The 22,942-nt window shown below is 49.4% G+C and overlaps 1 protein-coding gene across 4 annotated transcripts in view; it reads left to right on the top strand.

Annotated features, from left to right (window-relative positions):
- Positions 1 to 22,942, top strand: part of pak1 (p21 protein (Cdc42/Rac)-activated kinase 1) — a 43,548-nt gene that overhangs the window by 4,603 nt on the left and 16,003 nt on the right. For 2 of the 4 annotated variants that reach the window (XM_031573482.2, XM_012836226.3), the window contains exon 2: positions 4,355 to 4,411. The exons of 1 other annotated variant lie outside the window; for it this stretch is intronic. The gene's annotated coding sequence lies outside the window, so the exon portion shown is untranslated. Of the gene's footprint in view, positions 1 to 4,354; positions 4,412 to 21,284; positions 21,441 to 22,942 lie in introns of those variants that run through there. One more of the 4 variants, XM_031573483.2, reaches the window with a different exon arrangement.

Raw genomic sequence — 22,942 nt, 5'->3', positions numbered from 1 at the left:
GCAGTGAAAGCTGGACCTCTTAGTCACCCACCCACTCACACGCCCTCCAGATGTGCGCTTGGCTCAGGGAGCAGCGTGAACTCTTAACAGCCATGGGGCTTGGACCTGGGTGGAGATAGACAGAAGGGGGGTGGAGGAGGGAGGTATCCTCCACAGTTCCCAAACCCTGACATTGTATCTAACACACTGTTATGTATTTTGGTGTGGTAAAATATGAAGAAGGGTTGGCTTCTTCTCTATTTGGCGCTCGCTCACTCTCTTTCTCTCTTTCTCTCTCTCTCTCTCTCTCTCTCTCTCTCTCTGACCCACAAACACTAACAGGCATACTCATTGTCTTCATTTTGCCCTTACACTACATATTGGTGTGGTTTTGTGAGGCTAGATGTAAGTGGATGGATTGCATACAAAAAATAAAAAAAAACTTGCAGGCATAAATGTTAAGTAATCTCCATATTGTTTTTGATGGAATTCCTATCCGGATATCTCAGTACAAAATAATATTGTACTGGGCTCCACGTGCATCCCCAATATCTCTCTAAGAGCAAGTAGTTATTATTGAACGGGTCTTTTGCCATCAGCAGAAATGCCGTGAGAGCAAATGGATGTAATCAAGTTATTTTACCCCCTTCTTGGCTGATCGTACAGCAAGCCTTAACACCACTTTGAGTTCAGTTATTTCAGCCCAGTGAGTGTAAGAGCACTGTGGACTCACAAGTAAAAATAATATATATATTAAGTGACTTTCTCTACAGTTTGACTGTATTGCTTTCATGTAAGCCACAGTTTATTTTTATTTTATTCCCTGGAAAAATCACACTGGACAAGTGTTTGTGCACCCTCAAGGCTAGTCTATTTTCTCTACATCGGTGCTCGAATGAATTCAGAGGTCATGGGTCTTATTAGCATTATGCAGCATAACCACGTCTGTTGGCTTGTTTACTTAGAGGCAACCCGCATGGACAGCTTAAAGAGATGTCTTGTTGCATGCAGACATTCTTTGGCTGTGTCATAAATGACAGTATGACCCAAATATTTGAGGGCTCTGTGTGATTGAATTGAATTGAGCAAAGGATTGGTAGTTGTAATTTCCAAACTGAATTTTCCCCGCCAGCAGCTTCTCTCCTCCTATGACTGGTGCTGTGTATTTGTGTCAGACACCTGCTAGACTGTGCAGATACACCCTTAGCTGTGCTCTGTGTTGAATATTCTCATGTATTTGCCATGTGGTAAAGCTGGCAGTTAAGCTGCGTTCCCAACCTATCCAAATCTATCCTGCGTCCCCAACCATAACAATTACATCCATCTACATCTACCATCTTCCTCTGGAGAGGGACATGCAAGCTTTATTGCCTTCTCGCCTCATATGAATGCCAACAGATTCAATATGGATGTAATATGCTTGGAGGATGGCACAACCCCCATGACTCTGCCTTAAGATCTATGGGGGCTAAATTGATTTGCGCTTATTTGACTGGGAATGAGAAGAGAAACAGTTAGCTGGCAAAGATGCCCGGTCTGTTCCCTGCAGTATCATGTATTTGGACAGTGCGTCACAGGGAATTGTCCTTACAGCGTGCTTCTCCAGGATGCTGTGCTGCACTTGGTCACCCTCTGTTCTGTTTTGAGTGACTGTCTTGGCCTGTTGTGCTCATCATCTCTGCACAGGTCTTCTCTGCTGTGGACTGAGCAGTGATCCTCTGCCTCATGCAGGCCTTTGCTGAGCTCCCATAGCCTCTCCCCTGCTGCGCTGCTCTGCGCTGCTCTGTGCTGCTCTGGGCTGGGCTCACTCAGGGTGGAAAAAATTATGCAACCCTTGTCACCCTGCATCAGCATCTCTGAGGTGGACCCTCTCAGGGTGCATCTCTTGAGTGGAGAAGAGCCTGTCTGCTTTGCCTCGCATAAACCCAATCTCTCACTTCGCTCTCTCTCTCTCTCTCTCTCTCTCTCTCTCTCTCTCTCTCTCTCTTTCCCTCTCATCTGCGCTCATTATTTTGCTCTCTTCCTGCATCCCTCTTCTCCCCCTCTTGGGTCCCCTCTTCCTCCGGTGTGCATGTCCCATCTCTGTCTCTCCCTCTCTCTGTCTCTCGCCTCTTCAGAAGACAAGGGGAGACCATCATCAGTGGTGGCCCGACCAGTGAAGCAACTATAATACTATCAGCTATAAATATCTCCATGTTTCTCCTCTTCTGTCTCCCTCTCTCTCCGTCTCTTGAGTTAGTCACTCAAGTCGCCCAGGGTGGCCACTGTTTTTTGGCTCAGTGTAGGACCCGAGAGAGCGGATGGGAAGGAATGAGAAGAAGACTACACGTCTGAAATGCTATCTGTTCACCCCAAGCACATTTACTTTGTCCTCCCTCTCCCTCTCCCTCAACCCCTGTTTATGTAGTAATCATCAAGCCACACAAAGAATCTATCTGTATTTTCTTGCCGTTCCGTGGCTAGCTTGGCTTAGCTTATCTAACCATAGTGGCTTTTCAGCCATTTCTGAAAAACAACATGGGGCTAATGCTCATGTTCCCTCATGCAATATTAAAGGCCAGTCTAATTCAGGCTTCCACTTTAATAAAGCCACACCACAAGCATGACTATGCTCAATTGTTGTCCGCCGCATGTCCAGATGGCGGTGGAGATGCATTGCTTGCGTGGATGTTTTGTGGTAAACCTAAAGAGGGCAAACTGTGCCTTTAGGCGGCCTGACCGGGAAGACACTCAGGAGGAGATTCAGGAGGAGTAGAGCTTTTCCTCCAGACTCAACAGTGACATTTATGTCTGTGCAATATCAGACACAGAACATTTAATTATCATTTTTAATCCCAGCCACCATTCAAACCAGTGCATAACCATGCACAAGGATTTTAGGATTGTTATTGTGAGTGCCCCCCGACCATCAGTCCTGTAGCATTATACCCTAGTCTGAAAGCCACTGGGACTCGTTCTAAACTTGTTTGCAACCTACTAGCAACTAGCAACCTAGGTCAAAACTAGCTTGTTGCTGAAATAATGCCTTCTTTAATTGTTCCATGTTGTGGACGAGACCGATTAAGGTGTAGAGCAGATCTGCTTCCACCAGGCTCCATCTGACACCACTAGAATGCTTACGTATCAGTCCAGTTTTATGCTTAGGCATTTTGTGAAATGTAAGCTATCATTTAAAAAAAAACAATACTGAATACAAAAACATACTGCCTGTGTGTGTTGCTTTGTGAGAGAAAATTCTTTCATCTTCATGCATCAGTCATGGAGGGGAGGGGGGCATTTATTGGACACAGTTGACTTATTCTCCAAAGCTAAATAATCCTACACTGCAGCAGGTGAAACACTGTGCCACAATCAGTTGTGAGGGAATCAATCAGCCCCCTCCCTTCAGAGTCTTAAATCTGACATGGTCTTTGCCTGGAGGTGGTGTCAAGATGTGTAATGTGTATCAGGTCTGATGTGACCTAACATTGAGTTGTAACCACCAGGGCTTAACCCTTTCTAAGAATCTGGCAGACTGTGCTCCCTGGAGCTCATTAACACCTCAGGCACGCCCGCACTGATGGGATCTAATGTTACTGGCCGGTCGGGGAGCTCTGCGGGGCGGAGAGCGTGGAAGTAGTGAGGGTGGTGTCCGCTGGAATCAGTCAGACAGACAGAGGGGAGTCCATCTGGGTCAGGGTTTAACGCACTCTCTCACTGATCTGCTATGTAGTGAGGTAATGGCCAGCTATTGTGAGCAGGGCGGGTGTGGAGGTTGACCGTTGGGTGTCAGGGATTTTGTGTGCTTGAGAGAGCCCTGGTTTGGATAAAGTGTGTGTGTGTGTTTTACCAGAAGTATTTTGGCCCCTGCAGGCCACAGATCTGAAGTCACACCAAGGTGCGAATGATTGCACAGCTGAAGAGGAAATCGCTGTTTCTCTCTTCCCACTCACTTGCAATCCTCTCTTCCTCATCCTCTTACAGCTTTGGTGTTGGTTTATAGCCATGCTCTCTGATAACTATTGACCACACACACACAAACACACACACACCCGCATGCACAATTTCAAACTTGGGGGATTTCCTCCATTTAAAGTCTTGAAAAGAAGATTTAGAGATTTGATTGTCAGTGATGCCCCAGTTATTAGTTACCATAAACCATCAAATCTTAATTCGTTAGTATCCCAGCCTCTTTAATAAAGAGCCACCCAACTGTTAATCTGACAGCCTATCTTGAGGCAAATTAAGCTACCAGACGAGTTCTCTCTGTGACATTTTCACGTCAAGGCAGCCCAAAATAGGCAAAAAGAGTGCAGAGAGTATCTAAGCGTGAAAGGCTGGCTGGCCGGCCGGCTGTCAGACCTCAGACCAACTCTCTGCTCCTTCTCCCTCTCAGCAGGCCCACTCTCTCTGCACTGACGACTGCCCCCTCCCCCTCCACACAGAAACACAGGTAAGCTCCTATTCACTTATCAGCGTGTGTGTGTGTTTGTGTGCGTGCGTGCGTGCGTGCGTGCGTGCGTGCGTGCGTAAGTGTTCTGTGATCTATGGTGTGCCAGGGCATTGCATAGATCTCATTGGCCGCTTCCCTCCATGGTTGGTTTGGGCTACTAGTGAGTCAGATGGGCTCCTGGTCTTTGGCTTCCTCTTCAGCTTCTTCTTCCAGACCCTCTGCCGGGGTGGAGCGGCTCAGGAGGGGGCCCCCGGCATCCTCAGCTGCCTGCATTATTTAGCGCTCGCTGCTCCCACCACTGATGGGGACAGCGGGTGTGCTGCCGCTGCTGCTGCTGCTGCTGCCGAGAGGGTGGGGGCGGAGACCGACAGCTGGGAGATGGAGAGTGCTGCCTCAGACACCCCCATACATACACACACACACACACACACACACACACACACCCATACACACACCCATACACACACACACACACACACACACCCATACACACACATTCTCACACATACATACATACACACACACACACACACGCACCCATACACACACCCATACACACACCCATACACACACACACACCCATACACACACATTCTCACACATTCATACATACACACACACTCTCACACTTTCATATTTGTCCTATACAGGAACTACATGTCTCTGCGCCAGGTGCACAAAGAGGGAGAGATCACTGTAATTTGTGTCATTTGTCTCCCTATCTCTCCCTCCCTCTCTGTCTCACGCTCCCTATCTCTCTTGCCATGTTGTTAATTGTTATCATATGAGCAGAGGGGTTTAGTGATGAGCTCACCAGCAGGCGTTCCATCTCTCATCGAGTTTACTTTGGACCGCATGCCTGAGAGATGTGTGTGTGTGTGTGTATTTGTGCATGTTTAGGAGTGTGTGTGTGTGCGCTTGAGGGTGTGACAATTGATTTTGTGCTGCCTTTGGCCATATGTAGCTGAGTGCACAGTCCCATGGTGACATCACCTCTTATGGTAAGCTCTGCATACATTTTGTGCTGTTGACATCACCAATGAGTTCACACTGCTTTGAGGCAGCAGTATTTCCCTGTCTCACGTTCCTATATGATGATACTCACTCATGCCATTGATCCTTAGCAATGTGGAATATGTTTCTACATAACATAGATTACAAACATAGTTTAAGCGATGATATGAAATAAAATAAAATCTGCTGTATCTTGGAATGGTTAGACACAATGAGTGTCATCCAATTTGTTGGAGGACGAAATCTATGAGAAAACTTCATTGACCAAAGCCTTTTCTCGGTTTGTTTGATGCTAAATGCTAGCTACTTTAAGCAGGGTATGTTCACTTCCCTGGGGAAATTCAGTTCGCCCAAACCATGTTTTGCTGATGTTGAAAAATAAACTATTTTAGGATTTATCTTGTCTCGTAGTCTCATTGCTTTGATGATAATCCTGTCAGAAAATAAAATAGTTCCCCTCCACTGGATCTCTTGCAATACTTTGTCAGCTGTTAGCAACAATGAGTTGGCGTAGCTCTCTTGCACTTTTGGTGAGTCAGGTGTGGAAGCTATTAATAAAAGGCAGGGTGTGTGTGAATGTGGTGAGTCTGTGTGTAGGTGTGTGCTGGAACGAGTCATATGTGAAATGCCACACGGAATGTCACGTGGAAGGCTGGGGTTGGCTGGGCTGGAGTGAGTTGTGCTGTGTCAAGCTGAGTAATGTGGCCCTGGCATGTGAGGAGGTGCTGGTGAACGTGGCTGGACTGGGATGAGGCTCAGGGGGGGGGGGAGCCTGGTGAGCCTGGGCCACATCAGGGTCAGGATTGTCTCCGGACTTGGAGCCACAGCTGAGTTGGCCCTTGTGTTGAGCCAGGTGGTGGTGAGATGGAGCAGGACAGGCTGTGGTCTTTGGGGTTGTGTGTGTGTGTGTGTGTGTGTGTGTGTGTGTGTGTGTGTGTGTGTGTGTGTGTGTGTGTGTGTGTGTGTGTGTGTGTGTGTGTGTGTGTGTGTGCATTGTGGGCAGGTGTGAGGTTTGGGGAGGGGTACAGTGGGGGAGGGGACGAGAGCCAGCCTGACACTGGTTTTGATAGATGGAGGATCTGTTTGTCAGTGCCAGCAGCAGCTACCCCCTCACCCCTCCTAAAACACACACATGCACACAAACCCATACACACACATACACACACACACAGACACAGACACACTCACAGACACACCATTCCTCACCCAGATACCCTATCAATCAGACAGACAACCAGCATTCCTCCTGCTCTCCCTCTTTCTCTCTGTCGCCTAGCCTTTCCCTGCTCTGTCCCTCACCCTCCCTCGCTCCCTTTCTCCCCCTCTGTCTGCCCCTCTACCCCCTTTCTCTCTCCACCACAGAGACCCTCTCTTAAGCATGATGGAGCACTCGGCTGCATTGTGGGAAACCTTATTTGTCCATCTGATTTGCCTCAGATGAAAGGATTTCCCTCTGTCTCCCTATCCTGCCCCTGGATGGGGCAACTCGTAAAACCCCTCACGTCCCCCTCCTCTCTCCTCCCAGGTAGGGCATGGTAATGAGTTCATCCAGAAACGGGAGCCGAGGTTAGGGAGAGGTTTTAAAGATAGAGGACCTGCAGTGCAGTGGACTTCTGTGAAATCCAAGAGATAGGCTAGAGAATCCACCTGTGAATGAGAAGAGACTCAGATTTACAGGAGATACTGGGAAATGCCTCTGATTGAGCTATAACGAAGGGTTTTGTTCAGAGGAGTGAGAGAGCTAAAGAGATCGAGTCTGATGGGAGATAGTGTTCTATCTCTGACCTCCTAATGTCTTCCTTTTTCTGCCTCTTTCTCATCCTGTGTGTCCTGCCCTTTAATGCCCCCACTAATTACCCTAGACCCTTCACTGGTGACCCCTCCCTCTGTCTCTATTCTTTTCTTCTTCTGTTCCACTCTCTTTTGCACTCTCTCTCAGTCTCACCCACACACACACACACACACACACACACACACACACACACACACACACACACACACACACACACACACACACACACACACACACACACACACCAAGATGCTCCTCCCTCTGTTGTACCTGGTATCTATGCATCCTCTCAGAGTCTCAAAGGTGCAGTCTAGGGTGTGGTGTAGGTTTGTTGGGGGTTGGTTAGGGGCGGAGGTGGTAGCCGAGTAGGATTGGCTTCACACACACCGCCATATGAATAATGGAGAGGACTGTTCCACCACAGGCCACCCATTGTTCCCTTTTTCTTTAATTCTCTTTCTTTCCTTCTCCTTTTCTCCCGTACTCCATCCCTCCCCTCCCCTGCCACCAACAACCTCACTCACCCACACAGACTTGCGCAAGTTTGAAGCAAGAATAGAAAAGATGTGGTGGGCGCATCTCTCTCTCTTTCTCTCTCTCTTTTATTCTCTCTCTCTCTTTCTCTCTTTCATTCTTTCTCTCCAGCTTTGATAGAAAGTGGTGAGGAAAAGGGAGAATAGGGGTGAGGAAAGAGAGCAGCTTGTTTTGTGATGGTGTCAGTGTCAGGACAATGGCAGCAGTAGGCATGCTGTCATGAGAGCTTCCACTGGCTGCAGGCATCTAGAGAGGAGAGCAGTTGTAGCCCGTTTAGCTGTTTGGAGATTGGATAGCGTTGCTCATTTGTTTTGGGTTAAATGAGGTGTTCATGCATACATACTGTGCACACACGCCAACTTGCACACAAATTAGCATGAAGATAGTCATGCATATCCCTTCAGCAAGTGCTGCATCATCCTGTACCGTCAAGAAAAGCCTTTCATTCTCCTTCTTTTTCTCCCTTATAAGCCAAATAAACGTGTGTTTGCTTGCGCTTCAGTTTGTGCGAATGCCATGTCTGTGCATGTGTTTGTGAATACGTGTGTGCATTATTCAGATTGCCTGACGCCAGCAGATGCTGTGATTGATCCTGGCTGCCGAGCTGCACTCTTAAGTTTGCATTAGGCTCGGCTCATTAAGTGATATTAAGCAAGAGAAGCTCCTCTCCGCCAGCCCTCGGCGCTGTGCATTCTGGGAGTTATCGGAGCCATTAATGTTGGAGATATTGGACTGAAGGGTGGTTTAGTGTGTGTGTCTCAGAGAGGGAGAAGGAGAGCGAGAGACAGAGAGAAAGAGAGGGAGAGAGAACAGAATAAATAAGAGCAGTAAGGCCAGGGGCCAAAAAAAGCAAGTCAATATCCGTCATTACATGTGGAGAGGGAACATTTTGCGGTCTTTCCTCAAATACATCTTGCAGTTATTATTATGTTTCCTGTGCTTTTTCTAATCCTCTTCACATCACGTACCCTTTAGATTGCATACCTGGTGTGTTGTTCGTCATGCAACCCTTTTCCTTTTCCTCTGTTCTCATACTCCTGCCAGAGTTTGGTGCTCTTTGTAGTCTCATGTGTGAGGTGAGAGGTGGCTGTGGTTTCATGGGCAACCCTCATTATCGCCTCATCTCCTGTGCAGTCTGTGGCTAGTCCTCAGTGGCCTTGGGCCTCTCCCAAACGGGAGCAATTAGATACATTGATTGGTGAGGCCAGAGTCATTTATGGATGGCTTTCAGTCGCTCAAGTAAACACACACAATCACAACCTCTCTGTCCCACACACACACACACACACACACGCACACACACGCGCGCGCACAAATTTGCCTGAGGCAGAGGAGAGGCAAACGTAAAAAACGACGGCCTTCAAGTCACATCGATCAGCCCTTGGCACATCTCTGGAGTCACACTTATCACCTGTCTGTGTTGATCAGGGCCCCGATTCAGTATTCTGCCATGCACAGCGAGTGCACAGAGAGAGAGAGACACACACACACACACACACACACACACACACACACACACACACACACACACACAGAGGCCAAAGCAGAGGCAGCCAGTGGAGAGGAGATATAAATAGAGGAAGAGTGGAGGTAGCGCATAGCTGGAATGCTCTAGTAGCGCGACGTGGTCAGCTGTCCAGAGCCGCACCGCACCGCTTCTCTCTACTCCTCTCTGCTCCTCTCTACTCCACTCTGCTTCTCTCTACTCCTCTCTACTCCTCTCTGCTCCGTTCTGCTCCATTCTGCTCCGTTCTGCTCCTCTCTACTCCTCTCTACTCCTCTCTGCTCCTCTCTGCTCCTCTCTACTCCTCTCTGCTCCTCTCTACTCCTCTCTGCTCCTCTCTACTCCTCTCCGTTCTGCTCCTCTCTACTCCTCTCTGCTCCTCTCTACTCCTCTCTGCTCCTCTCTACTCCTCTCTGCTCCTCTCTGCTCCTCTCTACTCCTCTCTGCTCCTCTCTACTCCTTTCCGTTCTGCTCCTCTCTGCTCCTCTCTGCTCCTCTCTACTCCTCTCTGCTCCTCTCTGCTTGCTGGGGTTTGGTTTGGTGCGGCGCCGCAGAATACCTTTCTTATTAGAGGTAATCCAGCGCCCAGGGCAATGGTTAATGTAACATGCTCTGTGTAGGAATGGGATGAGGGGAGTGTGTGTGTGTGTGTGTGTGTGTGTGTGTGTGTGTGTGTGTGTGTGTGTGTGTGTGTGTGTGTGTGTGTGTGTGTGTGTGTGTGTGTGTGTGTGTGAGAGAGAGAGGGGAGGGGAGGGGGAGCGGGGGGGGGGGGTGTTAGGGAGAAAGAGAGAATGTTTGTGAGGATATATAGTTTTAGTGTATTTGAGTTAGACAGTGAAAACCTGTGTGAGTGTGTTTCAGTGAGAGTGAGTGTGTGTTTGTTTTGGTATTTATTGGAAAGGAGTACCGTTACATATTTTGGCGAAGCCACTGGAAGCCGTCTTCCCCAAATCGTGTGTGTTGAGCCAGAGAGGAGGCCGCTGGGGGAGAGGTTGGGGAGCGGCGCGGCTGCCTGCGCGCCTGCGGCCTGGCCTCTGTAATCCAGCCTTTAGCACTCCCCCGGGGGGGGGGTGGTGCAGAGGACCACAGCATCGACCAAGCCAGAGGGGCCTATTATCAGCCCCTGCAGTCAGTCTGTCTCCCCTTCCCACACACACGCAACCACACTTACACACATAAACACACACACACACACACACACACACACAGGCATTACATGTCAGATGGCCACTGTAACTCGGTAGCCCAGCTCTGGGTAGCTGCTCCTGACACAGTGACCCACAGACCCAGTGATGCTGTGACCTCCTACACATACTGCAGCAGAGCAGCCTTCCAGCCATCATCAACGACTACCTCTCATTCTTGCACTGCTACACAAGCACAGTGTAGCATCGAGGCCAATGCAATATCCCTGCACCTAGACCTGCTTAGTCCACATGAGTGACACCTTTTAGGAAAGGCGCAGGAGATTGACTGACTGACTGACTGACTTACTCACTCACTCACTCACTCACTCACTAAGAGGGGATCAGTGACTGTCAGTATGGAACATGTGGTTTTATGTGTGTGTTATGGGAAGAAGCTGCCACTGTCAATCTATTTCACTTTCTCTCACACACACACACACACACACACACACACACACACACACACACACACACACACACACTACCCCCACTCCACCTTTCTCTGTTAATGGCACCCCTCCACCACCCCCCATGTTCCACCTGGCACCCCTCCCAAGGGAAAGCGTGTGAGAGCAAGGCGTCCTGACGCTCTCTAAACTAACACACGGCGGGGTGTCGCATTGATTATGTCCCCCTGGTTTGACTGGTGAGTTCCAGCGACCAGGCTTTCCCCGCCATCTGCTGCCACCATCCACCCCCACTCACAGCTCCATGTTTGGGCTGAGGACATCCAGGGGGAGGCTGTGTGTGGGGGGTGGTGGGGGTGGGGTGGGGACAGTAATATGGAGATGATGAGGACAGGGGGTTCCTTAATGGACCCTCCGAGGCATTGGGGGATCCTCATGCTGGCTGGAGGTTAGGTGTGGGTGTGAAGGTGGCAGCAGCAGCAGTGGGGGCAAATGGTGATCTGGGTGATGGTGTCTGGTCACGCCATGGTGGGGTTTTAACTAATCTGGTGGGGTTAAGTAGTGAAGGGCATAATGTGTGTATGTAGTGGGGGTATGGGGCATGTAAGCATTTCCTGCTAACCTTGACTCTCAGGGTCCGTTCAGACTTGTTTACAGACATGTAATACAGAGATGTATTACATACATATACACACAGACATGCTCACACACACACACACACACACACACACACACACACACACACACACACACACACACACACACACACACACACACACACACACACACACAAACATGCTCATACACACACACACAGCTGCCTCACAGGATTTAAGTCTATATAAATCACTTTCTATCCATTCTGCTTAGAGGATGAGTGCCTAGATGAAAATCCTGGATTATGTATTATCAGTCTTAGTGTTGTATGTTTGTGTTTGACTGTGTGTGTGTGTGTGTGTGTGTGTGTGTGTGTGTACCTGAGTGATTGTGTTGAAGGCTGTGCGGTGCAGGCAGATGAAGTGGCTGATAGATAAAGTGCTCTCCCCCTGCTCTGCGATCAGAGCTGTCACAGTCCATCCGTCATGCAGGGTTGCCGTGGGCAGCCGCAGGTCAAGTCAAGACCTTGCTTCTCTGCTCTCCTGGTACTGTGTGTGTGTGTGTGTGTGTCTGTCTGGGCGTGTGCATGTGTGTGTGCATGTGTGTATATGTATATGTATATGTATATGTATATGAACATGTGTTCATGTGTGTGTGAGAGTGTGTGTTATGTGATCTCATTCAGTGCCTATTTTGGCCTGAATAAAAGAGCCAGTCCACCTCAGCTCAGTCCTCCTCACTGCTGTGTTAACTCTTTCCTTCCCCTGCCTGACTCTGTGGAAACATTAAGGTTAGCACACCATTTTCCCCTTTCTCAGCCTTTCTGTGTGTGTGTGTGTGTGTGTGTGCGTGTGTGTGCGTGCAGGCGTGCGTGTCTGTATGTGTGTGTGTGTGTGTGTACCGAGGACACAGTAACTGCAGTGGCCTGGGCTATCTCTCTCTCCCCTGCGGTACCACTTGGCTGTGTTTTGTGTCGGCACTGATGGAAAGCAAACGCTCCATCTGGCCCAGCGCAGCGCCCCGCTGACCTGCCTGACGGCCCCAGCCTGCTTACTGTACAGCAGTGCTGCTTCAGCACGACCTACCTTAGTGCCCTGCGCTAGTTCTCTATGTTAGCGGCCTGCGCTAGTTCTCTATGTTAGCGGCCTGCGCTAGTGCTCTATGTTAGGGGCCTGCGCTAGTTCTCTATGTTAGCGGCCTGCGCTAGTGCTCTATGTTAGCGGCCTGCGCTAGTTCTCTATGTTAGCGGCCTGCACTAGTGCTCTATGTTAGCGGCCTGCATTGGTGTAGGCACGTCTGCTGCTGTGGGATCGTCAAGCTGCTGTCCCGTGGAGAGACCTGATGAAATCGTCGTCCCCTTTTGATAGGCTGATTTTTCGCCCATGTGACCACCACCTGCCTCCTGCCCTCCCCATTCATCCTTCACTCTTGCTTCAGTTCTTTTCATATCCCGCCCAACCCCCTCACTCTCTCTCTCTTTTTCTCTCTCTCTTCCACTCATTCTCCTCTTTGTATCTCCCCTCCCGTCTCTCAGCCCTCTCTCCTCTCCTCTCCTCTCCTCTCTTTTCATCCCGATCTTCCCCTTTCATCTCCCTGCCCTCCCTCCCCCTCCTCCCTCCCTCACTCTCCTCGCTTGTGGGAAGTCTGCAGCATTTGAGCCCTGTTCATGCAGAAGAGAGAACACCCTGTGCCCCACCCTACTCCTCTTTTCTCTCTGTCTCTCTTCCTCCCTCTCTCTTCCTCTCTGTCTACACATATTCTCTCTTTCTTGCTCTTTCTCTCTCACCCTTTCACTCTTTCACTCTTTCTCCCATATCCCTATTTATACAACAACTTATGGGGGTGGAAGGATGGCAGCAGGTGAGTTTTCTTGTTCACTCCTTTCTTTCCGCTCTCAGTCGTTTTCTCTCTCCCTCTCGTTTTCTTTTCCTTCCTTTTTTGTCCCCCCCCCCCTCTTGCTCAGCCCATTTACATGCAAATTGGCAGTGCCTGCCTCAATGCCATCTGCTCTGGCCTGAGTCTGAGCATGGTGTGTATGCACTGGAGAGCCTTCATGATGGGACCCTCAGGATACACACACACACACACACACACACACACGGACACACAGACACATACACATAGGGACCATACCTAACTGCGTAGCTATAAGTAACAGTAACAAATAACTATAGGCCCCTGCTCAGCACTGTTTGCGTGTGCGTGTGCGTGTGCGTGTGAGTGTGCGTGTGCGTGTGAGTGTGTGTGAATCGGCTGGTGAGTGTAGTAATTGATAATTGATGGATGGTCTGGGTCTGCCACAGCATGGTGTGGTGCTGTTGTGTGCGGGCCAGGGTGCCGACCGCGTTGCTCAGCAGGGGGTTAGTGAGGGCGAGTGGCAGTGAAAAGAACCATGAGCTGGAGAGATAGAGAGTGAGAGAGAAAGAGTGAGAGAGAGAGAGAGAGAGAGAGAGAGAGAGAGAGAGAGAGAGAGAGAGAGAGAGAGAGAGAGAGAGAGAGAGAGAGAGTGAGAGAGAGAAAGGAGCCACGAGGCCTTTCAGGATTCTGCTACAGAGCACCCTCAGCACCCCTGCTGGCCTCCAACCCCCTCACCACACACACACACACACACACGCACACGCACACGCACACGCACACGCACACACACGCACACGCACACTCAGGGAGGGGGTGTGTGGAAACAGCCTCAGACAGCAGTTTGGCCTCTGGCCATGGAGAGTGAGTGAGAGTGTGGGGTTCATCAGGGTCTTTCCACCTCAAACACACAGGGCAGGAGAGGGCTAACAGACAGGCAGACTGGAAATGTAGCCGTCTGAAAAGAGAGGGAGGGAGACCGAGAGAGAAGTGAAGTGCTGAGCTCAGCAGCCGTCTCATTGTTGTCATTTCTGTGGTGGGGTCTGTCAGAGACTCTGGCCTTCTGGGGCGTCTAGGCTCCTCCAGTCCTCCTCGCCATGGAGCTTTCATCCCTCTCTCTCTCTCTCTCTCTCTCTATCTCTCTCTCTCTTCATAATACCCCCTTCATTTCTTTTTGTAGAAAGACTAGAAATCAGCCCCAGCAGAGGACTCTTGCTCTGTTATTGACTGCTGGGGTTTGGTGCTCCATCATAACTTGGAGCCATGTGGGAATTGCTTTCCAAGCGCAGACACAATCAAATATTTCAGTGAAATAACCACATGCTACAGACTGAAATGCAGATCTGCATCTTCCTCTCTCCTGGGAGGGGGGGGGGGTATAGACTGGGAGGGAGGAGGGTGGTGTGGGGAGGACCTCGGGGGTGGTTGATAGTGGGAGGGTGTAGGGTAGACTGTTTCAGGCAAAAATATGATCAAATATACATTTGAAGTTGGTGTGGCTCTCCCCCGTGACGAGTTCATTAGCATGTACATAATAGCGCTCACATAACACTTCTGTCGGCTTAGGTACGCAGGCCCCCCCGCAGATGCGCTACGCCTTTTTTAAATTTTTCATGTTTTCCAGCGCGCCTGCACCTTTGTGTGCAGACTGCTATGTTTTCGTGTTCACTCACTTCTCCTTTCTCTTGATATCCACTTAAACGGTGTCTCTTTTTTTAATCTCTGTCCTCGCAAACGTTCAGCCTTAGTTTGTGCTCACAGCCATTAAAACACTCGCATCCTGTTTCATGCTGCAATGTTGTAGTCCTCTGTCTATTTCTCAATTGCTCACATACACACAAAGATACAAACAGACACACACACACACACACACACACACACACACACACACACACACACACACACACACACAGAAATACATACTGACACTGAAAGCCTGATGGGGCTTTCTCTGATCTCCTTCGATCACATGCTACATTTTCTTCCTTTGTCATGCAGTTTCCCTGTCTGGTGCGGTGCGTGATGTGTGTGTGTAAAGGCTGTTGAAAGCATGACAGTGGTGTGTAATTGCTGTGGAGGACGGGGGGTCGGGGGGGTGGGGGTGGTGCTCCCCACTGTCTTGCCTGAAAGGGGGAGCCCTCCTCAGGCTGCTGAGGGCCAGCGCCTCCCCTGCTGGGCCTGGATGTTGGTGTAAAAGTGGGGTAATCACCAGTAAGTGATACGCCTCTGCCGTGTGCATTCTCTTTGCATGAGCGCTTGTGAGCGCTTGTGTGTGTGTGTGTTTTTCTCTCTCTCAGGTGGTTGGTACCAGATGGATACTGCTTGTTGTGGTGTTACTGATGTTGTTGTTTATCGCCACATCAGTGATGTGTTCTCCCTCTTTCTTTCCCTACCTCCCTCTCTTTCTCCACATCCATTCCTTGACTGCCCTCACTAATTTCCTGTGCTGTTCACTCATCCACCACTGCCTCTGATGTTCAGCTTTGTCCCTCATCTCTCTCTGTCTCTCACTCTCTTTCATCTTTTATATCCATTTCGCCTTTTTTAGCTTTTTAAAGTTGTACATTCAAAGTTTAACTCACACAATGTTCATGTGAAACATCAGTGCTTATCGGGGCAAGTGAAGCAGTTTAACATTCATATTCTCTGTGTTTTCTCTCTTTATTTCTTCCTTTAGTCTCTATGTTAGGCCCACTACACCCCACCCCCCCCCACCCCCCACCCCCTACTTTCCTTTTTCCCCCTTTCCCTTTTCTCGTCATGAGTGCGGGAGTGTGACTGCTGGGAGGGTTCCAGTAACAGACCCTGCTACCTAAAGGTCCTGGAGGGTTGTTCCAGGAATAGTAGGTGATAGGCATCACTCAGCTCTATGGTTCTTTTTGTTAGTCTGTGTGTGTGTGTGTGTGTGTGTGTGTGTGTGTGTGTGTGTGTGTGTGTGTGTGTGTGTGTGTGTGATCATCATAGGCTGGCCCAGAGGAGTGTGTGTGTGTGTGTGCATAAGGGAAGGCAGTCACCCTTCTAACAGTGAGGTGCAGTTCTGCTGGAGTGTAAAAGCTGCATTGAGGAGCTGGAGGTTGCCTTTCATCTGTGTGTGTGTGTGTGTGTGTGTGTGAGAGAGGGGGGGGGTAACATACCACAGATCAGATGATACGGTAACAACAGCAGTAGGCTACATCGATCAGGCCTGGCATGGCACAGTGGAGCGAGCACAGGGAGGGACTGAAAGGAGAGACATCGGCTCCTCCAGGCTCCCTGTCTGCTGTGTGCGTGTAGTGATGTGAATGTGACCATTTCTCCCTCCACATCCATCTCTTTTATGCACAGGGAGAATGACAACTAGGGACATTCTCTCTCTCCTTCTCATACCTCTCAGTCCCTCTCCCTCTTTCCACCCAATCTCTCTCTCTCTTTGTCATCTCTGTTCTCCCCCCCTCCTCACTCTCTCTCTCTCTATTTCCCTCTCTCCCTGTCCCGCCTTCCTTCTCTCTCTCTCCCATCAGAGAGCAGCAGATATGACAGAGGCACAGTCAGGGCCCAGCTCTCCCCTAATGAGCCGATCTGTCAGCCCATGATCTCCTGATGGGCCTCAGCCAGCCTGTCTGTCACTGTGCGCCCGACTGTTTACAGATCAGTGCCACGCATGCCAATGAGTCTGGGGGACTTTGCTGTAGACGTTCCCCGTAAGCCCCCCCCCACACACACAGTCTGCTCCAGTGTAGAGCGATCCATGGGCATTTTGTGCTTACAGTGGGGAGGGGTCTAATAGACTATCTGTTACTGGGGAGCTGGCTGTGGGGGTGGCACAGTGCCTGGAGGCTTGAGCACAGGTTTGCGTGGAGCTGTGAGAGCTAGTGGGGTGGTAGGGGGGGGTTTCTGTGAGAGGTATTCTGGTATTCTGATCGCCGGGGGCTCTCTGGAGAGCATTATGTTTATCACAGCAGAGGTAGGGCCACAAGAGAGAGCAAGATGTTTCTGGAACATGAATTGTTACGCTGCAGTGAACCTGTGTGTGTGTGTGTGTGTGAGAGTGTGTGTGTGTGCGCTGCAGCCACTGAAGGACAGTAGGTTGTAAATTAAAATCCCGACATGGCTGCTAGCATTGTGTAGGCCTCTTCTCTGTGCTCTGCATCTTCCTCTCTGAAATGAAAGCCGCCTGATGCAGGACTGCCATCACTATTCCACTGGGGGCTTTTACAAGTCTCTGCAGGCTGCAGATAGCTGTTATTTAACATGCAGAGTCCCACTGCTCATTTACAAACTCTTTGCCACAAATGGAGGGACATGCTGTACACGTTTGAGCTAAATATCTTCATTTTTTTATGTCAAAAAAGCACAAAACGCCAGCAGCACAGACTGATGGGAGAAGGGAGTTGATGCTGTGGCGCAGAGAGGTGGTGATGGGAGAGGGAGAGAGATGATTAGGGAGAGGGGGAGAGAGAGAAAGAGAGGAGAGACTACAAAGCTCCAGAGATGAAACATTCCAATCAATGTGCGTCTGATCTGTGAGGCGGTGCAAGCCTTTGCGTTTAGCAGCCAGAAATACAGTAGGAATCGGAAGGAAGAGCATTTAGATTTTTGTTCTTAATTTTGGGAAGAAGGTGGTCACCTCTGGTTACACATTAATTAATGTGCATTTTATTTTTCGTGTGTGGGTGTTAGTGTAAGTGTTAGTGTTAGTGTTAGTGTTAGTGTTAGTGTTTGAGTATGTGTGTGTGTGTGTGTGTGTGTGTGTGTGTGTGTGTGTGTGTGTGTGTATGTTGTAAAGGAGGAGAGAATGCTGCCCTGCTTGCCCTTGGGGTTCTCCAAGAGCACTTGAACTGCACGAGGTGCCAACTTTATTTGGGGTCAGAGAAACTATCACAGACGCGATGAGACAGCAGGCCACAGGACTCCGGCTCTAGGTTACCAACTGTCACTCCTAGTTAACCATGCTCTCATTGGGACAAGAGCCAAACTCCCATTGATTATTAATAAGGATCAAATGGCTCATCTTCTGCAATGTGGTTGAGCCATACCAAAGTCTGGAACCCTCACACCTTGTCATGTACGACTTCAAAGGTTGAGCTTTGTGTAAATACTCAACATACTTACACAGCACACTACAGTATGTTCCAGAAGCAGTCTTACTTTTTCTTTAGTCCATCACATGCAGCATTTAAACCCTGCTTCCCATTGTATTCAAGTAAACTGAGAAGCACATTCAGGGTAACAGCTCCAGCTCAAGGGGGCACACTGTTGTGAAAACTCTTGCGCGTCTAAGTGGTCACTTCACATTCTTAGGTCTTTGTGCCCGCTCCGCCGTTGCCTTGGTCACCGGAGCCCAGCCTCAGTCGAGCTGCACAGGCTCTATAATTAGAACCCAGAATGGTGCTCTCTCTCTCTCTTTCTCTCTCTCTCTCTCTCTCTCTCTCTCTCCCCCGTAGCGAAGAGTCTGTTCTATGTGTTCCCTTGAGTGGTGGGGGGGGGGGGGGGGGGGGGCGGTCCACACCTTAGCTCTACACCCCTCTCACTAGGTTGACAATGCTGGACGGAGCTGGTGGAGGTGGGGGTGTCTGAAACAAGCCCAAACATTTACATTTACATTTAGTCATTTAGCAGACGCTTTTGTCCAAAGCAACGTACAAGGGAGAGAAACAAGCAAACAGAAGACTTTCAGGAAGAGGGAGAGAGTGAATTGGTGAGAGCGGAGAGAAAGTGGTGGCTGACTAAGAGGAAATAATATTTAACAGACAGAGAGAGAGTGGAGAGAGGGCTCGTGGCTCGTGTGCAGGTCAAGAGGCAAATGTACAGTGAGAGAGAGGGAGAGAGAGAGAGAGAGAGAGAGAGAGAGAGAGAGAGAGAGAGAGAGAGAGAGAGAGAGAGAGAGAGAGAGAGAGAGAGAGAGAGAGAGAGAGGAGAGGGAGGGAGGGAGGGAGGGAGGGAGGGAGAGAGAGAGAGAGATAGAGTGATTAGTGAGAGTGAACGACAGGCCGAAAGTCCTTTATGGGCTAGCCATGACTCACTTCAGGGTTCTCGGGAGCAGGAAGCGCTCCAAGCCTGCCGAAATCATGACTCAGCACCAGATGACCGTAAACTCACCGCAGTGGCTGCACCTGCCACTCCACCAGAGACAGTCCACCCCTAGAGCAGGATGGTACCAACACTGTGCTGTTCACTAAGTACAAGGTGTGTGTGTGTGAGGGGGGGGGGGGGGATTCACACATCAATAAAACACACACACACACACACACCCTCATACATACTCAGAACCAGCCACCCACTCTTACCTGAAGACCTCCCAGTTATTCTGCAGTATTCTGGAAACTTCTTAGTCATTTGTTTAACAGTGTCTTGGGAAAATCTCATATTCAAATCTATGAAAGCTATCCCCAGTCCTCTCCATGTGGCGGGTATCTGGCTGAGCAGGTGTAAATGCCCCGTGGCTGTCTGTGGTTGGAGCAGACAATGAGCACGCTCAGGTGGAGTAGGGACTGGGGCGGTGCGGTCGGGGGGCTGAAGGGGGGGATTAGGCGGAGGATGGAGAAGAGAGAGGAGTGAGGCGGAGAGGAGGAGACCGCGTCTTTGATGTGGCGCATCGCCTGTCTCACCGGCTGACTAGACAGAAATGCGGCCTTTGTAGTCCACGAGGCGAAACATGTCTGGGAATGTGTCTCGCTCTGTGTGTGTGTGTGTGTGTGTGTGTGTGTGTGTGTTGTGTGTGTGTGTGTGTGTGAGGAAGAAGTCTGATGCCTCTGTGGGCTAAAGTTGACAAGACCTCCCAAACTGTGTTGTCAGTGTCTGTTGCAGGGTAGGAAAGCACCTCATGCTATGTGGGAGTGTGTGACTGTGTGTGTGAGAGAAATATGCCATGTGCTTAATAAATGTATTTGCACATTTGTACCATGCACACTCACACACACACACACAGACACACACACAGACACACACAGACACACAGACAGACAGACAGACAGACAGACAGACAGACAGACAGACAGACAGACAGACAGACAGACAGTGTGGTTTAAGAATGCCAGGTCAAGACCTTGTGATCAGTTCACGTCTTTCATCCTAAGCTGATCTCTCTGTCTTAGTGTAAATGTCCCTGTATGTGGGGGTTGGTTGTGTTTGCTTGTGTGGGTGGACCAGGCAAGAGTATTTGAGGTGAGGCGACTCTATAAATGTGTGTGGGTGTGTGTCTGTCTGTGTGTGTGTGTGTGTGTGTGTGTGTGTGTGTGTGTGTGTGTGTGTGTGTGTGTGTGTGTGTGTGTGTGTGTGTGTGTGTGTGTGGCTTACTTAACGGGAGCGTGTGGTGACTGGACTCTTGCTAAAAGTGACAGCGGCGTCTGAAATGTGAGCCCCCTTTATGAGGTGTGGGGGGCTGGGCTGTGTGTGTGTGTGTGTGTGAGGAGGGGTGTTGAAGAGGAAAGCTCTGTGAGGTGTGAGAGGAGCTGTGTGTAATTACAGCAGCACTCATCTCACACACACAACAGGAGTAAGTCAGTTTGGGTCACACACTGCAACCAGCTGCTGCCCTTTGTCACTGCAGGGTGTGTGTGTGTGTGTGTGTGTGTGTGTGTGTGTGTCTATGTGGGTGTGTGTACCAAAGCGAACAAAAGTCCCATAAAGTACATGCTAATTGGTTTCTGTTTGCCCTTGTGTGTAGATATAGTCTGTCGGGTCTATGACTGTTGTGTCTGCGAACACACAAATCATTAAAACAAGAGCTCCTGTGTGCTGTGTTTTGTGTGTGTGTGGGTAAATAGAGATGCCTTTTGTCAGGTAAATGTGTGTGTGTGTGTGTGTGTGTGTGTGTTTATGTGTGTGTGAGAGAGAAGTATCTGTTTGGTGTTGATGACCCAGCATAAGGAGATCACATTACTCCATTCATACTTCCAGTCCACAGTCCCCCCTTGATCACCTGTGACATCACGTCTGGAACTGCCCCAAGTGCTTTAAAAGTTCAAGCCCTCAGAGGTATGCTCACACACTCACGCTCACACACACACACACACACACACACACACTCACACCGAGTGTTCTCAGTTGAGCGGGAAGGTTTTGTAGCTGCTGTTTTTTTTTTTCGTGCTGTCATTGGAAGCGCTGGTTTGGAGAAGAACTGCTGAGTCTGCGGCCGTCATGCCGGGCGGCAGCTGCTAAGGTAAGACTTGCCTCCGCCTCGGAGAGCAGCTGACTTTAGAGCAGAGCTGTCTGAGGCATGGTTCCAGATCAGTGGGCCTGTAGGCTGGAGGACGGGGAACCGGGTTCTGTGGATCACATGCTGGAGATTCAGATGCATAAGCATGAGATGAACTGTGAGACTGAAATGTTTTAAGGGCTTTAAGTGTCACTTTGCCGTCTGTCTGTATTACAAAATTACCAAGTCTGTAAACAGAGAGACACAAGAACGATACCGATATTTGAGGATTTAAAAACCTAATAATAATGCATCGGCCGATATTAATTTTTAACAGAAACATTCAGCATAGTTATTGAAGAGTCCTGATCAAGATGGGGCATGATGTTGTTTAAATAATTATCAGGTAGCCTAAACAAAGGCTTGCAAAGGTTCATAGACAATAAATTATATATTAAGTACAGGTATTGTTTTGTTTTTGTTGTTGTTTGATAGTTATAACCTCAGACAGAATCTGTCACAATGACTATATTCACTTATCCCTTTTAAATTTTATGCAAGCTACCAATTTATAATTTATGGGCCGTTATAAACGTGATGCCAATAGATAGACAATTAGCTTATATTGAAAGATAGTATCAGCACGCCGATATATCAGTTGGACTCTAATTCTAAGAAATGTAATCATGCAGAAAAGCAATGACAATAAAGACACAAATATAAATGTGTGAGTTCTAGAGAGTTCTGATAAAATGTAGTTTGCAGTTTAATAACCACTGCTTTTGATTTGGACAACTAAATGGAAAATAAGCTGCCTTGATTATGAAATGCACCTGAAGATTCAGCATTGCTTGATGCTTATTGCTATATGTAATGCATTGGAATTTGCTGATGCCAGAACAGTGTGTTGGACGCTGATAAGTGCTGTTGGTCTGCACTCTGTCTGCGCCTGACCTTAACGACAGACCTGGGGACTGTGCTATTCTACAGTTGATTTATCTCACTAGTATGCAGTGAATGCCTGTGTGGCAGGCCGATTGTTTCTTTTCTCTTTCCCTTTGTGTGTGTGTGGTGGTGGTGGTGGTGGGGGTGGGGGGTCTGTGTGTGTGTTTGTGTGTGTGTGTGTGTGTGTGTGTGTGTGTGTGTGTGTGTGTGTGTGTGTGCTCTGTGTCGCTCCTCAGACAGTGTTGGCATTGGCATCCTCCTGTCTACTGCGCGTCTCTCAGAGTGTTTGTCTGGGGATGGTTGACATAGCAGTCCGCTGACTGCTGAGTGAGCCTCGGCCAGCTCTCTGTGTTATCTGTCCAGGGCTGTCTGTGCCCACCGCCGCCGCTGCCCGCTCTGCCCGCTCTGCCCATTCTACCCCACTGAAAAAACACCCTCGCTACGGCAACCCCGCCACCTCCACCACCTCAGCCTTACGTAACGTTGTCTGTTTAGGAGAGGGCAGAGCGGGCGGAATCTGAAGGCCCTGTCTGGCCCTGGCATGAGAGCGGGCACTGGGCTGATTGGCACGGTGAAACTGA

The sequence above is a fragment of the Clupea harengus genome, chromosome 9 (genome assembly GCF_900700415.2).
Source record: "Clupea harengus chromosome 9, Ch_v2.0.2, whole genome shotgun sequence".
In the NCBI taxonomy this organism is placed as follows: domain Eukaryota; kingdom Metazoa; phylum Chordata; class Actinopteri; order Clupeiformes; family Clupeidae; genus Clupea; species Clupea harengus.
Note: the sequence above shows the minus strand (reverse complement) of the source record. Positions and strands in the feature narration are given on the sequence as shown.